Source organism: Argiope bruennichi, chromosome 9 (assembly GCF_947563725.1).
Source record: "Argiope bruennichi chromosome 9, qqArgBrue1.1, whole genome shotgun sequence".
In the NCBI taxonomy this organism is placed as follows: Eukaryota; Metazoa; Arthropoda; class Arachnida; order Araneae; family Araneidae; genus Argiope; species Argiope bruennichi.
The window spans coordinates 66,897,797-66,921,688 of NC_079159.1; positions in this window are offsets into that span (position 1 = coordinate 66,897,797).

A 23,892-nucleotide genomic window follows, 5' to 3' on the forward strand; every position below is an offset into this window, starting at 1 on the left:
GTAAGTATTCTAATTTATAACCAAAGAGAGTAACAGCTTTGAAAGTTTGAACTTTGTCTTAATCAAAAATTATTATTATTATTATTTTCTTTTATCAAACGATCTATAGTGAATATCTTCATTTTAAAGACGATTGATTGAGGCATTGATTTGATGCTGGTACAATTTCAAACCAATGGTTTTGATCTTACCTGAGAAGTTAGTTCCGTAAGTATTCACCAGAGGTCTCTTATGCGAGCGGATTCATCAGATAGATATTAACTTCGAATATCTATTTTGAATAAATCGGAGTTTTTACAGAATAGCTTCTGCAGTAGATTATTTCGAAATATTATTTATATGGAATCGCGTTTTTCTATTTAAAAAGAAATTATTATTTCAAATCAAAACACATTTAAAAATAAATCTGGCATTATGTTTTCAACACAATGAGAATAATAGTTAAATTCCTTCACACAAAAAAAATAGAATTTTTGTTGTTTTGACTTTTTTTTTCTGGATTTATTGGAATCAGTTAGTTGAGATTAATCATTTTCCGTGCACGAAGAAATTTATTTTAATGGACAGGTTTTTTTTTAAAATCTTCAGTCTATAAACACTAGAAGATAGAAGCATTCATTATGTCTATAAAAGTTCATTTATTAAACTAATGAGAAAAGGTCATATGCATGCATAAGAAAGCCGTGGACGTCATTATGCTTTAATCTCTTGAATTGTGAATTCATTTAAGTTCCTAATTAGACGCCATGTTTTATTTCTGAAGTTTATTATTATTTTCATTCATATAAGAAAAGGAATTACACACCTGAGATTTTTAAACGATTTTTAATTTAATTATCTTATTATTCTAATTATCTTATCCAAGTTTTATCTAATTTAACTTAAATTAATTGCTATTTTGACTTGAATTCAAATGTAAATATGAGAACGTCTGAAATTCGATGCATAAATCTAACACATCATTTTAGTAACAAAAGTTAAATGAACAAATAATGAAAACGAAAAATAAGTTATTCGTCAAATAAAAGTTTTTTTTATAACAAAAATACAAATAAACGTTCACAGAAATTTTTTCTGCTTTTTTTATTTTTTTTAACTATTAAATATATTATTGTAGATAATTTTCTTCACAACATGTTTTATTAAAATTTATTCTTTGATGAAAAGATACATCGTTAAAAAGTCATTTAATGAATAAAGATGTAATTCAATAATATATAATCTATTTCTTTTTTTACACTAATAATGAGTCACTTTCAAATATTGTTTGCTTTTAGCGGAAGTGCACTTAACTCATCGAAAAGGTAGTTAACTATATTATTACTTTTAAAGCTACTTACACCTCATATTTAATTTACGTTAATTAATCAGCAAAAGATTAGGAAGTATTTCTTTTTTTTTTATGGAAGTAAAAAAAAAAAATACGAATTAAGTTAATATATCTCAAAGATAATAAATTTGAATACTTTCCTTTTTCGACAAAAGCAATTACCATTATGATCTTTAGTAAGGTAAACAATGTTTTGTATAATTCTTAAATAATGTAATTTCTATGCAAGATTTATAATGACAACAAATAATACTGTAATTATTAAATGATAATATATGTTATTAAAAATAATTGTTTTTTAAATTCATGTAATTCTATATCTGCTTTTTAAATTCATCTAATGAATTGTTAGAAGGAAGAAATAAGAAATTCATTTAGGAAGCGACACATAACTAATAAGGATTTGAACATTACTTGACACTGTATTGCATTTTTACTTTCTCGAATATGAAAAAAATATTGTAATCATCAAAGAAAAATGTCTGCCTCGAGACTCACGGACCTCCGTGAGTCCGGAAAATACATTTATTGAATTTTCTGTCTGTCTGTCTCAGAACACCTGTCTGCCTGTCTCAGAGCATGTTTTGAAAAAAATCCATCCTAATAAAGTCTGTCCGTCCTATTGTCCGAAAAAAAATTTAATACACCTACAAAGCGGAGGGAGCCAGATGTATTAAATTAAACAAATTTAATATCTAAAACATAGGTGTCACATTTTGAACCAAATTTAGACTAACCATGGTGATCTGGTGGTTGGTGTCGGCTTCTGAACCGGAGGTTTTCAAGTTCGAAACCCGATTTCCCCGAAGAAACGTCATGTAAGTGGGTCTGGTACACATTAAATCCATCAGGGCCAAATGTGGTGGTGAGGAAGTTTGGAGAGGCGGGCTCTTGCTCATATGTCGCCCTCGTTATCTGATCGTGTAGAGATAACGAGAAAAAATTACCATGTCAGTTCCAAAATTGCCTTAGTGTTACTTTCAAACTGGACTGAATAATATAATTGAACTGAACTTGTACCCAATTCCTCGAGGGTTCGATTGTCTATAAGTCTGTGTTTTTACATGAAAACGTGGTCACTGAAAAATGTAAAAATTTAAATATTTGAAATTGCTATTATAATTTTGTGTCAGAATTTAGTTCAAATCATTCGGGAAAAAGGCATCCGAAAGATACATTCAATTTTCTGGTGTTTTTGTATTTACCCGAATCCCATTGAATATCATGGAAAAAAGATTGCCAAAGATCGCATTCTAATAGAATTTTTCTTAACTAATATTCGCCAATGGCATATGGTTAATAATACACAAATATGTTTATTAGCGAGTACAAAAGAGTTTCGGCGAGGACTTTCATCGAAGCGAAACAATCGCTGTAAAAGGGGGGGGAGGATGCAACTGAATAGCGGACATGCTTTTAATATCGTTTCTTCAATGCACATTATCGTATGAAAATGTTTGAAATATGTTGCAAAAAGATTTTATTTTTCAAAACTCGGAGAAAGTGAGAAATATTAAATATTTAAAGACAATAGAGTATGAAATAAAAATTCTAAGTAACATTTAATTTTTTTTAGTGTCGCGCTGTGCTTTATGAATTTCCATCAAATGGCGAATATATCAATAAATGATATTATCTCAGTGTTTCATAGCATTTGGATTATTTAATTCTTCGAAATTAATCTGAATAGAGGTTAAATACTTCATCTTTTTTTTTCTTTGCATTGCGAAAATACTACTTTTCTGTCATTATTGTTCTTCGATTTTTGACAAATACTGCTCCACAAACTTATTATTCACCTGATATAGCACCGTGAGAATTTTTTTTCTTTTTTACACGGTAGAAATTGCATTTTACTTGCATTTATTTTGAGCCCATTGGTGCTAGAAAATTCTTCTGAATCCCATCAGGCAGTTTCACAAAAAAACATGTATCGTGGATTGAAAAAGCGTTGGCAGCAAAACATTACAATCAACATAAGATTTCCTTGAAAGAGATATAATAAATATTGACCAATAAAATGATATTTTTTGTTTTGTAACAGAATTCCAGATTTTTTAATTTTTTTTTTTTTTTTTTTTTTTATCACAACTGTGTTTTGCTAACTTTAATCATCAAGTATTTATATTTTGCGTATTCCTTTCAGATTATTTCTTCAAAGTAATATTCAGCAATATAATGAAAAAAATTGAACTAAGAATAGAGCTTTATCTAAAATGCTTGGAGTTCAATTTGAGACACGCATTTGCAGTCATTCAGAAATATTATAAAATATATCAACCATTTGAATTACTTTTTAAATAACGCATGGCCAATAATAAAATACTTTTCGAAACGAAACGGCTACACAAAGCATTTCAGCGAACCAGTTCCAAAAATTACTTCCTCCTACTCCGCCTTTCAATGCATACTAAATTCCATCTTTAAACTTAAAAAAAAAAAAAAAAAGAAAGAAACCAATACTCTTTGATATATTCTTTCTTTATAATTCTTTTTCTCTTTTTAGTGCTATATGTCATCTCAACCTCACTCTTCCAACTCCTTGCACTCACACAACAGAACCCCGTTTCGCCGTGTGCAGAAGATTAAAAGAGACCTCGTCAAACATGGATCACGGTTCTTTTCTAGAAATAAATCTACGAATATCTTTTACTCAATACTGTGCAACACGCCGTACTTGAAACTGTTCTAGAAATTCTACTCGAAAAAGAGTGGTTGGGGGGGGGGGGAATGGCTGGTTAGAATCGAACGAAGAATTCTTCTTTTATTCTTGGTTTGCCAATGTGCGCCAACAGGAATTGAATTCCTGGTGTATTAGGATTTTCAGGTTCCCATCGAGGGTATTTCAGAGGGATTCTGGCAACATCGGTAAACTACAGGGGACCATTAGTTATTGGGAAAAAATTGGGCGATTACAACTGTGCATCTCTCTGTTTGGGTTTAGATGAGAATCGTAATCTTTTTCAAATTTCCTGTTCTTCTCTAGATGGAACTATTTAGTTGGGATGTGGCATTGGAATAAATGTTTAATGTTTTATTAGTAGAGGATATGTCTTATTTGCCATGCTGTTTAGAAAGAATAATGGATTGTTTTTCGATCGATTTTCTTTCTTTCGAATGCCGAAATGTCTACTGAATTTTTTAAAAAAAGCCTCAAAAAGTATAGCTCCCTGCCATTATAAATAGAACAAGCATTTTATTTTCTTAGTTTATATTCTATTTATTCCAGAAACATAGTAATTAGTTCAGATTTCTTTTCTTTTCTACAGGTTTTTATTTATTTTATCATGATATTTGTGAAAAAGGTTACTTTGCAAACGATTTTAATCTGACAGTTTTGTATTCTATTCTAGATATCTGAAATTTCGTACAGGCATATGTTTTCTGTGATAATACAATATTTTCAGAGTTTATGAATTAATTAATTACTTTTAATCACATTTTAACTTCATAGAAATGGTGTAACCTTGCCGAGAATTAGAAGAACAATTTTTTAAATTAAAATATTATGCAAAGTTAGTTGAGAGGCCATGCTGTTTAGAGGGAATAATGGATTATTTTTCGTTCGATTTTCTTTTTTCAGATGCCGAAATATCTATTGAATTTTTTGAACAAAGCCTCAAAATGGCCCTTCTCCCTGCCATTATAAATAGAAGAAGCATTTTATTTTGATAGTTTACATTCTATTAATCCAGCAACAAAATAATTAGTTCTCATTTTCTTTTCTTTTTTACCAGTTTTTATTCAATTTATTATGATATTTATGAGGAAAAAAAAGAATTCTGACTGTTTTGTATTCTATTCTAGAGATCTCAAATTTCGTACAGGTTTATGCTTTCTATTGTAATTCAATATTTTCAGAGTTTATGAATTAATTAACTTTTGATCACATTTTCACACACATTTATGAATTAATTACTTTTAATCACATTTTAACTTCATAGCAAGGGTGTAATTTGGCAATGAATTAAAAGAACAATCGATTTCAAAGTTCCAAATTAATTATTACCACTCATTATAAAATATATTAATGATAGAAAATAATCATTAATTAATATTAAAATTTGTTAAAAGCAAGCTTTTATTATTGTATTAAAAATAGAAAATAAATTTTTATTGAATAATTAGATGAGAAAATAAATAAATACGACAATGAAGTGTGAATACGACAATGAAGATAATAAAATAGGAAAATAATTCCTTTGCGAATGCATTAATTCCTTTTGAATAAAAATAATAAAATACAATAAAATTTCAATTAATTAAAATATTTATCTCCAGAGCGTCATGTTTTTATTATTTTTGCTTCGATGTCCAGTTTTTTTATAAATAATTATTTTTTGCTTTTTTTTATTTTCACGTCAACCAGTATGATATCATTTTTTATTAAAAATTAAAATATTATGCACTGTTTACAGTAATTCAGAAGAAATCAAGTAAATATAGCACTGAAAAAAAGGCGGGAATTAATTCTTATGTGAATATTCTAAGAATAAAAATTCCTATGTATTCAATAACTATAAAAATACATTAAAATTTCAATTTATTAAATCATTTTTTTCCAAATCGTAACGTTTTTAAAACTTTTACTTGAATCTCCATATTTGTGATAAACAATTATTCTGTATTTCTTAGTACTATCTTAACAGTGTGTTATCATTTATTATTATTATTTTATTATTAGCATGGCTGAGAAATACGCGTCAGAAAACAATTAATGTTATTAATTCAAATGAAATAAAGTGAATGGAAAGGTAAAAATAATAACGTAAAGAAATTTCTTATGCGAATGTACTAAAAAGGAAAATTCATAAATGATAAATACATATTAAAATTTCAATTTATTAAAGTATTTCTCTCAGAATTTCACGCTTTTATTATTTTTGCTTTGATCTCCTGTTTTTTTTATAAGCATTATTTTCTACTTTTTAGAACTTTCATAACAGCGAATGTGTTATCATTTTTTACTAGAATTTTTTGCATATTTGTAAAATATTATTCAGTGTCAATTATAAATAATTTTTTAGAAAGAAATCTCAATTTATCAGGAATTGAATTAAAAATCAGATAGCGATTTTGAGGTTCTCATTAAAATGCATTTCGAAGAGAGATTGGAAAAATTGATAAATTATTCACTTATAATAATTTACCAATCTTCCAATTAAATTATTCAATAGATTTAATTATTGGTAAAAAATTCAATCATAATAAATTATTCGGAAAATATTTTATTATGATTGTGTATTTTCTATTTATCTTTGGAAAGGAACTCAATTAATTGGAAATAATTATTTTCAACTTTTCACTCTTTTCTTTATGAATGAACGAAGCATTTGAAAATGATGTTTTTTTTAATTATATTCCATCATTTGAGATGCTCCTTTCCAATTATTTAGTTTCTATAGAATAACATATTAACGTTCACTACTTTTGCATCAATATTCATTTGCTTGTCATCCATTTAATGTTTTTTGCATACTTTGAAATATTTGTTTACTTTTCTTGTGAGAAAAGTTAATAAGACGCTTGCAATAATGATGTTTAAGTAAATGGTTTAATTTATAATTTCTGGTTTTTGAACTCCATAAATAATAGGATTAATTGGTATTCGCATATTAATGGATTTTCAATCGCTAATTTCACACAAAACTAAAATAGCGTCTCGTTAAATATATCAAAAATTTATATCATAATGCAATATATATATATATATATATATATATATATATATAATAGTTTTACTATATATATAAAGATATAAAGTAAAAATAAATTTACATATGTAAATTTTAACATCTAAATAAATAAATAATTTATACATTTTCTTATGTATAAGATATATAAATTTATAAAATGAAATTTCAAAATTTACTCTTTGGAAGCTCTGCTCGGTAAATAACTTTGACTCCATAGAAAGAAATTACGAGAATAAATTCTAAAACTTACTGAAAAACCTTCTCATTTCTAATGTCACATACCAAATTTGTTTGTCTGTCAGTCTCGCTTACGATTCCCCATATTACTGCAACTAGCGAATGAAACTCAAATTGCGAAGTAATAATCTCAAATGCCCTTTCCTGTGACACAACAGTTGAAAAATTGAAAGTCTTTTCCACTTATATGTCAGAAGGTTGAGTAAATAAGCCATTTTTCAACTTCGGCTTTCGAAGTAATCCGAAACTTCCGAACTGAAGTCGGAGTCTCTCGATCAATCTCGGCAAACGTCGGCGGCATCAGATTTCTAACTTTTCCAAAATAACCGGGCACTGTCACTGATTAAACACGGAATTTCGCAGCCGACATTCGATCTTTAGTCTGCCACCCCCAATCCCACCTCCATTGCCAAGAATGAAAACCAACTCTGAAATTAAGAGTAGTGAAGTGAAATGAAGAGAGGGAATGACGAGTCGGGAAAGGTCCTTTGTTCTGGGTGTTTAGCCACCATTAGGATTAGTTCAGGGACTAATCACAACCGTAATGGATACCGGACGAAAGCGGGGGTGAGGGGGCCAGAGAGACCCTTGGGGACTGTGGACCCCGAAAAAAAAAGAGAATAGACAGGGTTGTGGAAGTAAAAGATATTAGCTTTTAGGATTATTGCAAAAGATTTGATAGGAAAATATTATATTACCGTAACATTTGTTTTGAAATTGATGCTTATGTATGTTATTTGTTACGATTTTTCGTCATTTAAATGCTATATCTTTCTAAATCTGATCTTTCCGTTTAGATAATTCTATATGGCGATATGAATTAATTGATTACATTGAATTTAGAGCAGGAAGCTTGCATTTCAATGTAAGTAAATTACTCGGTATTAAAATACATTCATTCTCTAATATTTAAATGATTAATTTCAAATGAATTATAAAACACTACTAAAAATAGCGGTACAGCGGCAGCAAGAGAGTAATTGAACTGATTAATTTTAAGGCGTTTTCTTTCTTTTTTTTTTCACAATTCTTATAGCCAGCCAGACCACTGCTGGCAGTTCCTCTAGCTAAAGCATAAATCGGTTGTTTAATTTTTAAATAATGTTTGTTAGGGGTAATTAAGAGAATAGAACCCAGAAATTTCATTCCCTAAACCATATTTTTCAATTTTCCACACCTTATTAACACGTTAATTGACAAGTGATGCAAATGTGTTTCATATGTAATGTATCATTCGGGTCTTATGAATCACATATGCCTCACATAAAATTTTTTGATCTTTCATCCGTAACTATCAGCGACATGTCATCCTGATCTTATAAATTTATAATAATTGGAAATTGTGGTCAATGTAAATGTATAATAACTGGTAAAACGTGGTAAAAAATGAAATTTGCTGGTTGATCTTAAGATGTTTAAGATCTTGCCTTCTTTTTTTCTAATGACTTATCTTTATCTTCTGATGTATTTGATGGCGAATCGTTGAATTCGGATTTGAATTGAATTTGACTTTTATTAAACCAGGTAAACTTGGAATTGATAATTCTTCATAAGATAAGGAATTGAGCATTTAATTTTTGAATTCTTTTTAAATTACCCATAGTTCTTTAGAAATGTATATAGAAAATTATATATTGAAAAATTTATGGTGTAAATAAATTCATACTACATTACTTTGCCCTTTACTATGTTTCTAACAGAATGCAACAGCGAATACACAAGATCGGGTTTTGAATCATGTACGTTTCACCTGATTTGTTTAATTGTGTTTATCTAGGAAGCCGTGCGAGACAGACTTGCTTCATGTTTACAAGCCTTATTTTTACAGATATATTTTTAAAAAAATGTCAATACTTATTGAGTCAACATTTTTACGATTTTCAATACATAAAGAGTCGTCTGTTTCTATAATCCACCAAGCACAAAATATATTTTGTGTTTGGGTGTGAGTTGTGATGATTAACCTGTTAATTTAATGGAGAAGTAAATTCATCCACTATCGTCACTATACTTGTTACTGTGACTTCTATCACTTCAAAAAGAGAGCTCTAGTTATGTAATTTATACGAAAACTCTATTTAAAGAAAGCATGATTAATTTTCTTCAATGTTCCAAACGATAATTTTAAATCTTTTTTTTTAACTTTAAGTTAAGTGAAATAATTTGAGATAGGTTAAATTTTAAAGCTGCCTACTGTTTTTCAGTTTCCCTATTATTAATAATTAAAAAATATAAGAAAAATCGTAATCGCTTCTTTGATATATATCAAAGAATAGTATTAAGTCAAGTATGTCTATTTATCAGTGTGTAACGTTAACGTCATTAGAAAAAATTTCACTTTTAGCTGATGTCATGAAAAAAATATTTTGAACCATAGGGGGAAAATGCAAAAAAGTAGGAAGCGTTTTCTTACCGCAAAGTCTTAATCGAGAGTTTTAACGCTCTTATTTTCACAATAACTACTGTTGTATTCAAAACTGAAAATATATTTCACATCGCTTCTATCAATTGAATTCTTGAATTGAAATTTTTACTGTAATTTACTACGTTTTACGACTTCCATAAATAATTTAAATCTACTCACTTTTAACATTAAAAAAAGGGGACTGAAATAATAGAAAATTAAACTATTTTTAGCCGATTCAATTTTAAAAAGACGACGCATTGACTATACGAATAATCATTTATTTTAGAAAAGATTCTTCTCTCTTTAACAGATTTGCCGATATTGTACATTCATCAATTAAATCATTTTTTTCAATATTCCAGCTTAAAAAAAATATTGTTTAAAAATTGTAGATCAAATTGGTCACTTTGTTTTAGATTTACGAAAAATTTCATGTACTGATTTTAAAATTTCTTAAATATATTAGATTTTAACAAAAAATTAAATATATATTTTATTAATTTCATTAATCATTTTTATTTACATTAAGTATATGCATAATATTTGGCTTAAATTATATTTTAAAAATACATTACAATTACTATTAATTCTGGAAATTATGTTCTTAGAGGAAACCATGCATATAATCATCAACTAAATCAATTTAAATCAAATCATTCATTCAAACAAACCAGTAGGGGTGGTCTCGCCGAAATTTTTTCGTGTACTATTCAATAAAGATCTGATCCTCCCCACCACCATTTAAATGAATACCTTGATTAAATCCGCAAATACCTTGAATGTCATTGATGCATTATATTTACGAAATTAAGATCTTTGGTGAAAATCTAACATTTTTTAATGAATCAGTTGTACAAATATATATTTTGGACATCTTTTATACCCTGTTATAACTAAAATTGGAATCACAACTTCCACTGTAGTCACAAGATCGCATATTTAATTCAATTTATTTAAATCTTTGCATTTATGAGTTATTGCATTTGCATACATACCATAGACCGACACAGGTCATTTCTGGACAGATTTGGTACAAAATAGGAAAAGAATCTGCATTTTAAATGTGAACATGTGTACCAATTTTTTTTATCTGGCTCCTTAAGTTTTGAAGTTCTGAGTGTATCTGTATTTGAACAACCTTGCAGTCTTTTTTTTTAAATGAATTTCGCTCAAAATTTGTTAGAAATTTGCATATTTGTTCTAAAATCTATAAATAAAATTTCATCCATTTAGCTCTTAAGTGCTATTGTGTTCAGAGACAGACAGACATGATGTCAAGAGTATACTTTTCGAACTCAAGGACGTTTAAAATATGAATATTCGTCAAAATTTCGAGTTTTGTGATGATTACAATACTTTCTTTATACTTTGCATACGAGAAAGTAAAAAAAAAAGCCTTTTTCTTTCCTTGCCAATTTGTGCGGCTTTTTTTCCTAGAATCCTTCTAATTAATTCTGTCTACACCTTATGGGACGTGCGATGACCCTTCCAGCTGGACAGTCTCAATCTGGACGTCTCCTGGTGATAAACGACGAAATCTAAACACTCCTTGTGTGCAAATGAGTATGCAGAGACTTCGCAATTACATTAAAACCGCCGCCTGCCTGATGATGCATCGAAATTTAACGACCGGCCCCAACTTTGGTGAATCCCATGCCACTTTTCCAACCCCTCTACCCTCTCTATCGTCTGCCTTTTAATCCCTCTCTCGGATTTAAACGGACAAAGGGAGTCACCGGACACTGGTGTTTGTTTGTCGCCCGTTTGGGGGAATCCTCTTGGGAAAGTATCCATGACGGCACCGTCAGGGGTTGGGTCTTTGATGTCGTTTGATGGACTTTTAGGGGGTTGGGACAGCGGTAATAAAAGGACGTCTTCACCTGGTGGGAGATATTAAATAGAAATTTTGTCATTTGGGATTTTTTTAGGGGATGGAGGGAGCGAGATAGTGGTACGATTCAGATTCTAAAAGTTGGAATGCGGTTCTTTGAATTTATGCCGTGAAATCCAATTACTTTCATGGAATTTCTGTCAATGACAGTTGTGAAAAAAGGACTTTTTTTCTCCATTAGTACAATAAATGTAATACCAGGACAATGTTACATCATCAAAAATAAGTCTATAGGAGGCATTCTTACATTTTTCCCACGCATGCAGCACGTTTGTTCAGAAATGCTTTTGACAGATGCAAGTTTCTGATGTTGAAAGAAGCCATCTATCTAGATTAATATTCAGGATATTAATTAGATTTTATTACTTAATGTATTGATAACTATGATCGCCATGATATGATTATCATTATTTTATACATAAGGATCAAATAATAAGTTAAAAATGTTATCGTTTTTTTTTTCTAACATTTTTTTTTTTTTTTTTTTTTTTAGTTTTCGAAAAGAATTTGATACTATTTGTCACTGACAAATTATACAAATTTTTTTCAATTAAATATTTGAGAATTAAACCTTCGAATTATCATCATTTACATTTTGAATTTCGTGCATTTAAATATAAATGAGAGAGATATAAATGAGAGAGATATTGTGGTAAAAATGGTAACAAAATCATAGCTTTGGTATTCTCAGACCAAAAAGTAATGAATTGAAGACCTAACTCTATTCTAAATTTCTCATTATTAATACCTGGTAGTCAGAAAATAAATAGTGCACGAGGTACAATGTGATTTTTTTCACCTTCTTTGTCGTGTTGCGAATTAGAAAGAGTAAGTGGCATCGCGGCATGTCATAACCTTCCCCCTCAGAGTATTTCGCTTTGACCCTTTCTAGAGCCATGGGAAGTATGCTTCCCACCAAATTCATCAATTTTTGTATGAAATTATGTAAGTTGGCAGACTTTCTGACAAATTTTTCAATAAGATTGAAACTTAGATCCTTCAGTTCCTTATCTCACACAAAATGGTGTGTCTTGATTTGTTATTTAATTATTAATTAACCAAATTAATTAATTAATCAAAATAAATTTATCTAATAAGCAAAAAGAGTCACTTTTCTTAAGCCAATCTCAATTCTAAAAGTATTTTGATTTAACATGACTAGAAAAAATGGCCTTTTAAAGGGTTAAACCTGTTATAAACAAACGAAAGTTTTTGTCCCCAAGCGTCCCTTAAAACTTGCGCTCAGGATATCCACATCCATATCCCTCCCTGATCACTGATACCTGATGCGCATTAATTCTTCCGGGGAAAACATTCACCTTCTTTTTTCGGGGTGGAAGAGTTGATACTTAGATATCATTTTCTTGATTTATCCTGGGTTTAGAACCCCAAGTTATTTGAAATTTCCAAGCATCTTCAAAGAGGAATGTTCATCCACCTAATCTAAATTCCTCAATTTGGTCATCAAATATTTCACCTCTATAGCTGGTGCTAATTAAAATGAAGTAGAATTTCATGACAAATTGTAATAATGATGCAAATGGCGATAATAAATATGATAACACAACATCACTTTTCTCATTTTTAAGATTTTCTAAACGCAGAAATATGTGATAATACTTTTAATTAAACAGCAAGAGATCAATGCCAGAAATTGTTTAAGTATTAGATTCCAAATTGGCTAAACTACGCAAAATTTAAACGCAGAAATCAGTGGCTTTCTCAGTGCTGTCTTACCTATTTTAATCCAATCGCAAAAATCCGGAGAACTCAAAATAAAATATATATACATATTGTCCAAACATTTTTGTGCTAAATAGGCATTTCTATCTCTTCTTAAGATTTGGTTAATGAAGATAAATTTTTAATTTTTGCGCTAAAATATTCCTTAATTTTTCTCCCATAATTAAGGATTTCATCTTTGATTCATAATTTTACAGCTCATATTATAACTTCGAAGAAATGGAGTGACAAATTGAAAACTGGGTAAAATTTTATTCTATAAAGTTAAAGTTTCCAAATATTAACAATTTTAACATCAAAATCTTAGTTTTCTTCCAAGAAAAACTCCCGAGAAAGATTTTAAAAAGTGATATATATAAATTAACATGTTCTTGACTATTTTATTCTCATTGCCTAGTTGGTAAGGGAACGAATCGATGGGTTTTTATTTTTTTATTTTTTACGGCTATAAGTTAGCAGCTGTATCAACACAAATTTTGCTAGAATCACTGCACTTCCCGCCCAAAACCAAAACACTTAAGTCCGTCCCCCTACGTGAGGGAGAGAATAGAAAGCATCGCAGAGTGCACAAAGCAGGACATTTCTCTCCCGCCTTGTTCCATTACGAAGCATGGAGAGGAGAGGGGAAAATCTCTAGGTGATTGTTCTTACTACTATTGTTTTACCGATGGAACATTCTGTTGTATATCAACAAAAGATGAATGCAGATGAAAAAAAGATGAACCATGCAGCAACAAATGATAAGTAAAAAGCAAACAAATGATAAACAATAAAATATGAACTATACAGCTACAAATGATGAACTATAAAAGATGAACCATGCTGCAACAAATCATAAGTAAAAAGCAAACAAATGATAAACAATAAAATATGAACTATACAGCTACAAATGATGAACTATAAAAGATGAACCATGCAGCAAAAAAATTATAAACAATAAAAGATGAACGATGCAGAAAAAAATTATAAAGAATAAAAGATGAACCATGCAGCAAAAAAATGATAAACAATAAAAGTTGGATCATGCAGCCCCAATAGACGAGGGGGGGGGGAGATAAACAATAAAAGACGAATCATGCAGCAACAAATGATGAATAACGATGAAACAGTCAGCAACAAATGATGAATAATAAAAGATGAACCATGCAGCAACAAATGATGAATAATAAAAGACGAACCATGCAGCAACAAATGATGAAAAATAAAAGATGAACAAACGCAACAAATGATGAATAACAATAGTTGAGCCATGATGAATTTATCGACACAGAATAATCCTGATTGAACTTTGAAGAGTCTATTAGCAAATTTCAAAAGAGAAAAAGAACTTTACTATACAGTTTGATCCAAGTTTCATAAATGATAATTACAGCTAGAAGCTCTTCTCATTGCGTTTAATTCTGATATTCTGTTCGCATTTGCTATATACATGTAACACTTGGGTCAATATGACTCGAATATTTAATACAAAATGTACGACCCTAAATTCTGCATGTCTTCTGAGCAATATTATGTTTAGAGATAAATAAAAAAAAAAAATTAATAATTCATTTTAAGAAAAGGTTGTAAATTTAAAATATAAAAAAAAAATTACATTTTTTTAAAAATTTTTACCTTATTCTTCGACAAAAATATACCCCATTGAAATTTTGGATGTGTTTTTTGAGTATAATATATTTGATTTATTATCATTTATTGATATAAATCAAATGCTCATAATATAATATATTCTCGCACAATATATTTCATTTATTATCATTTATTGATAAATGGAATCCGTATCAATGAATTATTAGTTAATCGTAAATTAGCAAATAAGTTGATAAACTCTTTTGTCTTGTAATTTTTCGACTATATTATGCTAATAATTATTTCTGGGGAGATGTCTTTCCTCAATATATGAAGCAGTTAAAGAATTGCGTAATTCTTTTAAAGACAATCGTATTTTTGGCACTTTCTTTTTAATTGATTTGATATTTACTGTCATTCAGAAAATAAATGTGTACTAAGCAAAACTATTATAAAATATATATATGGGCCAGCGATTTGTTTTTCATTCACAAAATTATGTATTCAAATGTTCATATTTGTACAACTTTTTTTATGGGTATTATAATCTAATATCATTTTTATCATTTTGTCTCATACATTATTGATTGATTGATTATGATGCATTGCTTTGATTGATTGATTATGATGCATTGCTTTCATAAGAATGACGTTCTTGTATTTTTTTAGAACATAATTCAAGATAATTGTATTAATACAACACAGTTTGATCCATGTTGATTGATTTCTTGCTAACTGATCTGCGCATAGTACTAAGACGATATGAGTTTTGCTCTGAAAGATTAATAATTTAAATAAAAGATATTTCATTTTAGAGAACCCTGGCATGCCAAATTTCGTATCGTTGCTTAGCAAAAAAGTACCACATATTTCAAATTTTACAAAATGAAGATTTTAAATTTTTAAAAACAGTGATTAGTAAAAGTTTTTTTTTTTTTCATAACTGTTTATCTTTGTTCGAAGTCAACTTTATATCAGATGTGGGGAAAAAAAAAAAAAAAAAAAAAAAAAAACGCCTCAATCTGCAGCAGTTGCGAAAAATTCAGTATTTTTTTCCTCTAGTAAAAAAAATTGGAAGACTGATGGTGTTGCTTGTTAAATAATGATATATTAGTTCGCAAGTACAACCTTTTAACAAGCGACATCACCAAATAATGCAATATTTTAGCCAGCGTCCTTGCCTAGGGGTAGCGCGTCTTCCCCGTGAATTGGGCATCCCGGGTGTGAGTCCTGGTTCGGACATAGTTGTTCTATACTCTGTGCTTTATGTGTGAGGTGTGTGAAAGAGCCCCCCCCCCCGTAAAAAGGGATTGTGCAAGCGAGTATATAAGTGCCATCTTCATATAAACTAAAGTTAGACCTGCTATCGGATGCTCAGGGTTACTTACCCTCAGAAGCTATTGCACCCCTCTTTTCACGATATCTTACTTGGTTTGAATTAGAATCAGTCCAAGGGGGATAAGCAACATCATACAATATTTTACAAAGTAACGGTAATTTTGATATTTAGTTTACTTTGAATATTACATTGCAAATTAATTTGTGTGGCGTATATAAGTTTGAATCTTATTTCTAAATAACTCAGGAAAATGGAGACACATTATAATTTTTATTGAATTCGAATATATTGATCATTTCAAAGCCGAAATAACTGAAAAAATTACTTCTTTTATTCTAGAGATGATGTACAAAGTTGGATTAGCATCTGTAATTATTGTACAATAGACACTTATTTGAAATTAGTACTGGTAAGTACACAATAATATTTATCTTTATTTTTAAACTGCATTTTCACTTTCTCATAACTGAAGTATACAAAGGGAAAGTATTGTAATCTTCGAAGAATTTGAACTCAAAATTTTGACTATTTTACACTTTTCAAATCTCTGTGTTCGATAAACGCATTTTTATAATTATGCGAGAAAGTTGAAGGGAGATCATTCCTATTGATTATCTATGCAGGTAGTTTCCTATCATTTACATCATTATTTTTGCTGCTCCTTGAAAAGAGTAGAAAAGGATAATAAAGTATTTTAAAAGATACCTCTGGTGCCACATACAATAGCTACCAAAAGTGAAGGCACAGCCTGTCTTTTAAGTCTAATTTGAGAATGAATGAACATAGAAATAAGAAATTTGGAGGAAATGAGTATTAAACAGTTTTTCAATGAACATAGAAATTTAATAAGTTCAACTCAAACACGATGTACAACAACAACAACAAAATGCGCTAATGGCAGAAAACTCCACTCTTGGAGAAAAAAACACATATCACAATTTTATATGTAAAATATTAAAAAAAAATGAGTTATAATTAAGAATGTACCCCCATTAGCTGCATTGCATAAGCAGCATTGACTTTCCATACTGTAATGACTTGATCTTGTCCGATCAAATAAAAGGTAGCGTTTATATACAATTTTCTTTATTTACATAAAAACAACTCTTTCTCATCTAGGTTAAATGAATGATGCTATTTACAGCACAAAATTGAAGCAAGAATAGTTCCTCGAACAAATTCGGAGAAAATACCTTCACAAGAACAGCTAACAGGCGGTTGGCGTCTCAGAATACTACAGGGGTAGCTCTCGGGTTCCACCGAATTTCCTTCGGGTGTAATTTTTCTCAGAAGTCCACTTCATACCAAGGTCCTCTCTTCCTTTCCTTCAGAAAAAGCTCACCTTTTATTTTTCTCTCAGACTCCACCTCTCATGTCCACATTGGTACACTTGGGCTCCCTGATACCCAATCACCGTTCAGAACAAACCTGAATGGTCTCTGGTCGACAGTGGGAAATGTCCATTGAACCTCCACACCCTCCACAATGGGAAATATAAAGGACATCTGGACATCTGAAGACAGCTGGAGTGTTTGATACCCTCACCTTTCGAAGACACGATTTATTTCCCTGGGAAACGCATGTGTAGTTCCTTATCTGGACTCGCTCTAATTGGCCAAATGACCTTACTTAAAAGGAGGGGCCTCCATTTGGCAATATGGAGGCACTTAACAATGTGGGAGTTCCGTTGATGAAGAATGGCTGGGAATGCCATTTATTGAGTGTGGGAAAAAGGAATGTCACAGTGGTCACCAGGGTTTCAGGCCGATTGAACTGAGTCTTTACAATACCGAGAATTAAGTTGTGGAAAGACAAATGGGAAGCGAAAACCATTCACGGAATAATCCTTTTACCAATTCATCTAATGGCTAACTATTCATCTGGAGGAAGACTTAAAGGATAAATCTGCCTCCCAAGGTAGGTCTAAAGACATTTTACCGGATTTAGGTCTGGGGAGGGAGCTGGCCATTCCATTCGATCTACACCTTGACCGTGAAGATAGTTCTCAATAACCCGAGCTCAGTACGGTTGCGTATTCCCATCCATCAGAAGAAAATCATTACAATAGCAGTAGCATTTGACCAGACATTTGGATCAAGGATCTCGTCTCAATATTTCACACCGTTCGAAATTCCTCCATGGAACATGTGTAGATAAACGGTACTGCCGAGAGGGATCGCTGCTCAAACCATTTTCCACCATCTTTGTAACTGTGGCTTTCAACAATGTTGGATTGGCTGTATCTGGTGTGTTGTTTCTTCCAGATCATCTAACGACCTGAATCACTTTCCAGTGTGAATTTGAACTCGTCTATAAAGAGTATAGAAGCCTATTGCTCTCAGGTCCAGGAGATGTATTCTCTTGTCAATGTAAATGGGCAGCTCTGTGGCCTGGCTTGAAGGCGAGACAAATAACTGGCCGTCTTGTTACAGATCTGTTATATATTTTTTAAAAAAAGCTAAAATTAAGTCATTAACAGTCATTATGATTCGATACAAAACTTATGTATAATCCATAAGCATCTCAAGTGTTCCAGGAACTCTTAATTAAATCAATAGGATAGTATCTTTCCAAACCCAAACTAATTAGATAACGCAGAAAATCATGCAGTTAAGGATTTAAATAAATTCGCGGAAATGGTTTTCCAGGAACTTTCTTGCATTTTTCTAATAATTAATGCATTAATGATAATACACATTATGTTTCTAAGACCTTGTGAACTTCGAGAAAGAGCGTGAATGACAAGAATGTTCAGATTTTTTATATTTTTCTGTACATGAATACAGAACCTCGTATTAAAGTGAAGAAAATAGAATATGCATTTTGGATCTTTTTCTCAACCGACTGGAACCGAATTGTGACGCAAAATTACAATTTAAATAGCATCACATAACAATTTTTTAATCTATATCGTTGAGATGTTGGACTGTCGTGTTTACATGCTTGAGAATGTACAGACAGACAAACGCTCACTATATGATTTTGTTCGAAATTTGTTACAATTATATACTTGAGATTTCCCATTGGGTGGGAGGGGGGCACCTCGTAATTGAGGATGAGAAGCTTCCGGTATGGTGGTTGGTTCTCACTATCTTGGCGGGTACAGGAAAAAGTCGAGATCGACTGCTGCCCATCGATGATGGAACGTATTACCCAAGGGAAGGGTTGTACGTGACCGGTGATGGCTCTTAGGACTCAACCACAGTTACTGCCAGTGTTGCTGTTGCAGTGGTCCGGTCTTTCTGATTTGCCCGTAGCCGGTTATAGGTTATACACTTTAGATGCAAAAAAGTACCGAAGATTTAATATATCTAACTTATTATATTCTATATTTATCATGTTCAATTTCAGTCAGGCAAACAAACAGCTAAAACTTATTATGAGACAAAAATTTATTCCTAGGAATAAATTTCATTTCAAATTTGATCTGAACCCATAAATTTTATAAAGACCAAATTTCATCCATTTAACCCAAAGCGTTTTTCATTTATCGTGATCATAGATAGATATAATTCCTAAAAGGTTTTCTTTGATTAAAGGAAATTTAAGACATCAAAATTCGATAAAATCTCATAACCGAATTTCCTGACGATTACATTACTTTCTATTTGTGTATTTCATATATGAGAATTTAAAAATCCAAGGAATATTTTCTTCATTTTAAGCTTCGTAACGACAGAAAATGTCGAATATTTAAAAAATTTATTATTTCGCTAAAATTTGTCTGCTAAACTATATAGAAAGGATTATATATCGTAACCAAAAATACGATCGATCAACTTTCATGTAAATAGGAAATATTCTGGCCATTTCTGAATTCATTGGATAGCTCTGGCATTCGAATATATAATCCTATGTATGCATACCATTTTATAAAAAGGTTATTTCGAATTGTGTGATGTGGCGTAAATTTCAATATTCGCAAAACCTTTTCCTCCAGATGCTGGATTCCCCGTATTTCAAACTTTATTTTGTTAGTAAACAGATAAATAAATAAATATTAAGGTGGAGAAACGATTGTATTACATTGACTCTAAGCCCCAATGTAAGTCAAAAAAGACTTAAAGAAAGGAATTTCATGGAAAATGGCAGATGAAATTCTGTTATATCTTCTTTCCAACGGAAAAACTTTTCCATTATTCTATTTGGAAAAAGTAGAAAGGCTTAAATCGGCCGAAAAATAAACGCGTCTTAAAGAATATGCCAATACTTTAGCTCGATGAAAAAGGAATTTATGACATTTACTTCGCATTTTTGGCCGTTTCATTCGACTTTGACTTAACACTTAAGATCAATTTTGACTGCCACTTTTTTTTTGGTATTTTTATCAGTTCTCCTCGAAGTCGATTTTCCTTTAAAGTACTTTTTATTTTGCGTCAGCTACCGATTTCTGCATCTCGGAGTAAATTTACGCTTGATTAAGGGCTTTGAATTTCTTTCTTGGAATAGCCTATGAGACCGAGTTTTGTGATAAGAAGGTGTTATGGAAAAAGTTTGTAGTTAATAGAAAAATTTATGAAGTATGGGTAGGAAAGTTATAAATGAATATCTATTTGGCATAGAAGCTATCAATGAATATCTATTTGGCATAGAAGTTATCAATGAATATCTGTTGGGTACAAAAGTTATCAGTGAATATCTGTTTGATTCAAAAGTTATCAATAAATATTTGTTTGGTACAAAAGTTATCAGTGAATATCTGTTAGGTACAAAAGTTATCAATGATTATCTGTTTGATTCAAAAGTTATCAGTGAATATCTGTTTGGTTCAGAAGTTATCAATAAATATCTGTTTGGTACAAAAGTTATCAGTGAATATCTATTTCAAACAGAAGTTATCAATGAATATCTGTTTCATACAAAAGTTATCAATAAATATCTGTTTGACAGAAAAGTTATTATCATGCCAGAAAAAGGAAATTATATAAAAGAAATCTCGGAAAATATGCTCACTGAAAAGTTTATGTTTATTCTCTATTTTTGTCTGATTTAATTATAAGAATTTTTTTATTAATACTCTCAATAAATAAGCTTTGACTGTTAATTTATTATGACGATATTGACAAATTTAACTATAGAGATATTAAATTCTCAATTCATGTAAACACGATAAAGACATCTGAGATAAATAAGCGAGTCAAAATGTCATTTGTGTTTATTATTATTTTGATTCAATCACAGATATAACACTCTAAAAATGAAATGAACTTCGATACCCTTAAACTGTAAGCAGCTGATCTTCTGAGTTGTATTTGTACCTAGCGTATTGTATAAGATTCAAACTTACAAATCAACTAATTTTCAGTTATATATATAAACATATATATTTGATAATTAATATATAATCTTTTACATTTACTTTAAAAAAGTTTGTTGAACTAGTCTTTCAAATTAATTATTAACAAATCCAGTAAACATGACATATTGAAAGATATTTCCATGACATATCGAAGTGGGGTAAAATTGTATGTGGCATAAGACTTGGGAAAGCACGTTGTGAAGACACTATCTTTACGCGTGTTGTGCCTTTTAAAGTTAGAAGTTGATGAACGAGACCAGGAAGGGGTAAAAATAAATACAATGTCCCCACATCCGTGTTTCTGGCTTTTCATCCTTTTTGGATAAGCTCAGTCAGTGCACGTTTTCCAGTACTCTAACCTGACGCAATTACACTATTATAATATTTCATACTTTGAATAACTATTATGGCATCGGTTAAGTCTCAATTTCAAAATTCGACAATCTTATTTTGAACTCTAATTCGAACGCTAATTTGTCTTTCATATGGTTCCGATAAGACAAGTGATTGGCAAATAATCTTTTTTCTGAAACAATAGGAAGTTTGGAGACCGTTGCATTATCATTTGACCACCCTTGAAACATTAAATGATCTATTCCAAAGTGCTTCTGTAAATTCAAAACTGAACATGCATTTTAATTCTAATTAAAATATCAAATGTGCTTTATTAATTATTATAAAAAATATGAGAATGTACCTATAAATTGAAAAGCGTTAACCAAAAAAGTATTGCATAAATTATAATAAAAGCTTTCAAAATTACTAATTATAATATTTTCGTAAACATACATTTATTGTACAAACGCATTAGAAATACATCTAAACTATTAATTGTGTTTTACACATGTTTATTTAAAATACAATAATCACCGAATTGCTTCATTTAGAGGTTTTGTTTAATTCGCTTTTCTTTTCTTTGAATTTTTTAATAAATAAAAATCACAAATTAAAGAATTTCATTTGAATTAGCTGAACTACAGTGGATACATTATCTGCAAAAATTGTCTTTGGTAACAGCATGGAAAAAATTTATCAAGAAAATCCTAATCTATGGAAAATGAAGGAATAAAAAGCATATGACAAATTTTGTTGGCGATGACCTCGAAATTGTTTACAGTTTCCTTTTGGCAATGAAACACATCTGACAAAAATATTTCCATTACATTTTTTTAAAAAATGGCAGTTATCAATATCAGAAATAAATTTTACTATTTATTGGCAAACTAATTGTTAGCTTCGGCATTCCGAATCTTTTCCCTTTAATTTATAACATTGAAAATCATTAATTATTAATCATTAAAAATCGTTTTCATGAAGGCGTTTCAAATTAATTGTGCCGGAAGTTTCTTTTTATCGGTAAACATTCACGATGGAATTTCCAATTTAGATATTAATATTCACGAAAACGATCCAAGAGTAACTTTTCCTCCATACCGGCAGGATTTCGTGTTTTTGTTTGGCCCAATCAGAGCGCCTTGTCACAGCTTGTCACTTTTGATCAGATAAGGACCACTTTTCTTTCGCGGATAAAAGCTTTTTTAAATTTGGGTGCGATTTATCATCAGTTTCCACGCATGTACTCAGCGGGACTTTTATTATAACAACAAGAGACGGCATTTTTTAAAAGTTATTGTTGTGACAGGGAGGGCAGTGCTCTTTTTGGATTGCGTTTTGTTACAAACTGAATTTCTTTCGCAGTATTTTTGAACTTTTTAAGCGCAACTGTTATTACTTATGACAACACTATAAAATATTTTGTGGACATTTCATTCTTTCCCAGAAAATTGGAAATTGATAACTAATTGTCCTTTCTTTAATGGTTATATACGGCATGAATTTTTGAAAATTGTTTTAAAATACTTGAAATTTAAAATAATATTTTTTTTATGAAATATGACAAAAAAGCCTCTGTTAATGGAAACTATATCAATTAAATCCAAAAATGTTTTAAAAATTAAAATCACGTTTTTTTTTTTTGTTAAAGGAAGTATATAGCAAAGCTTTCTAGTTAAGGAGTTTAAGAAGTGATTTTTCAAAATCACTTCTTATATATATATATATATATTCGGTAAAGATCGACTTTTCAATGCAGTCTCCTATCTTATTGTATAAGCTTCTAATCAGAGTCTAAAAAAATTTAAATGTTAAAATATTGTACTTCAAGCATGATAAAGTAAGAGTTATAATACTACTAGCCGCCTTTCGTGACAAGTTGGTTCGTTGGTGATACTGGAAATTTTGAATGTTATTTAAACAGTTTAGATAGAATTTCATGTCAATGATTATTAGACATGCACGCCGCGTTGTTTTGTCATATTTCAGATCTGTTTATTACGTACTGAATCTTTCTGATGGAGACCAGTCCTATATCATCATGGAGC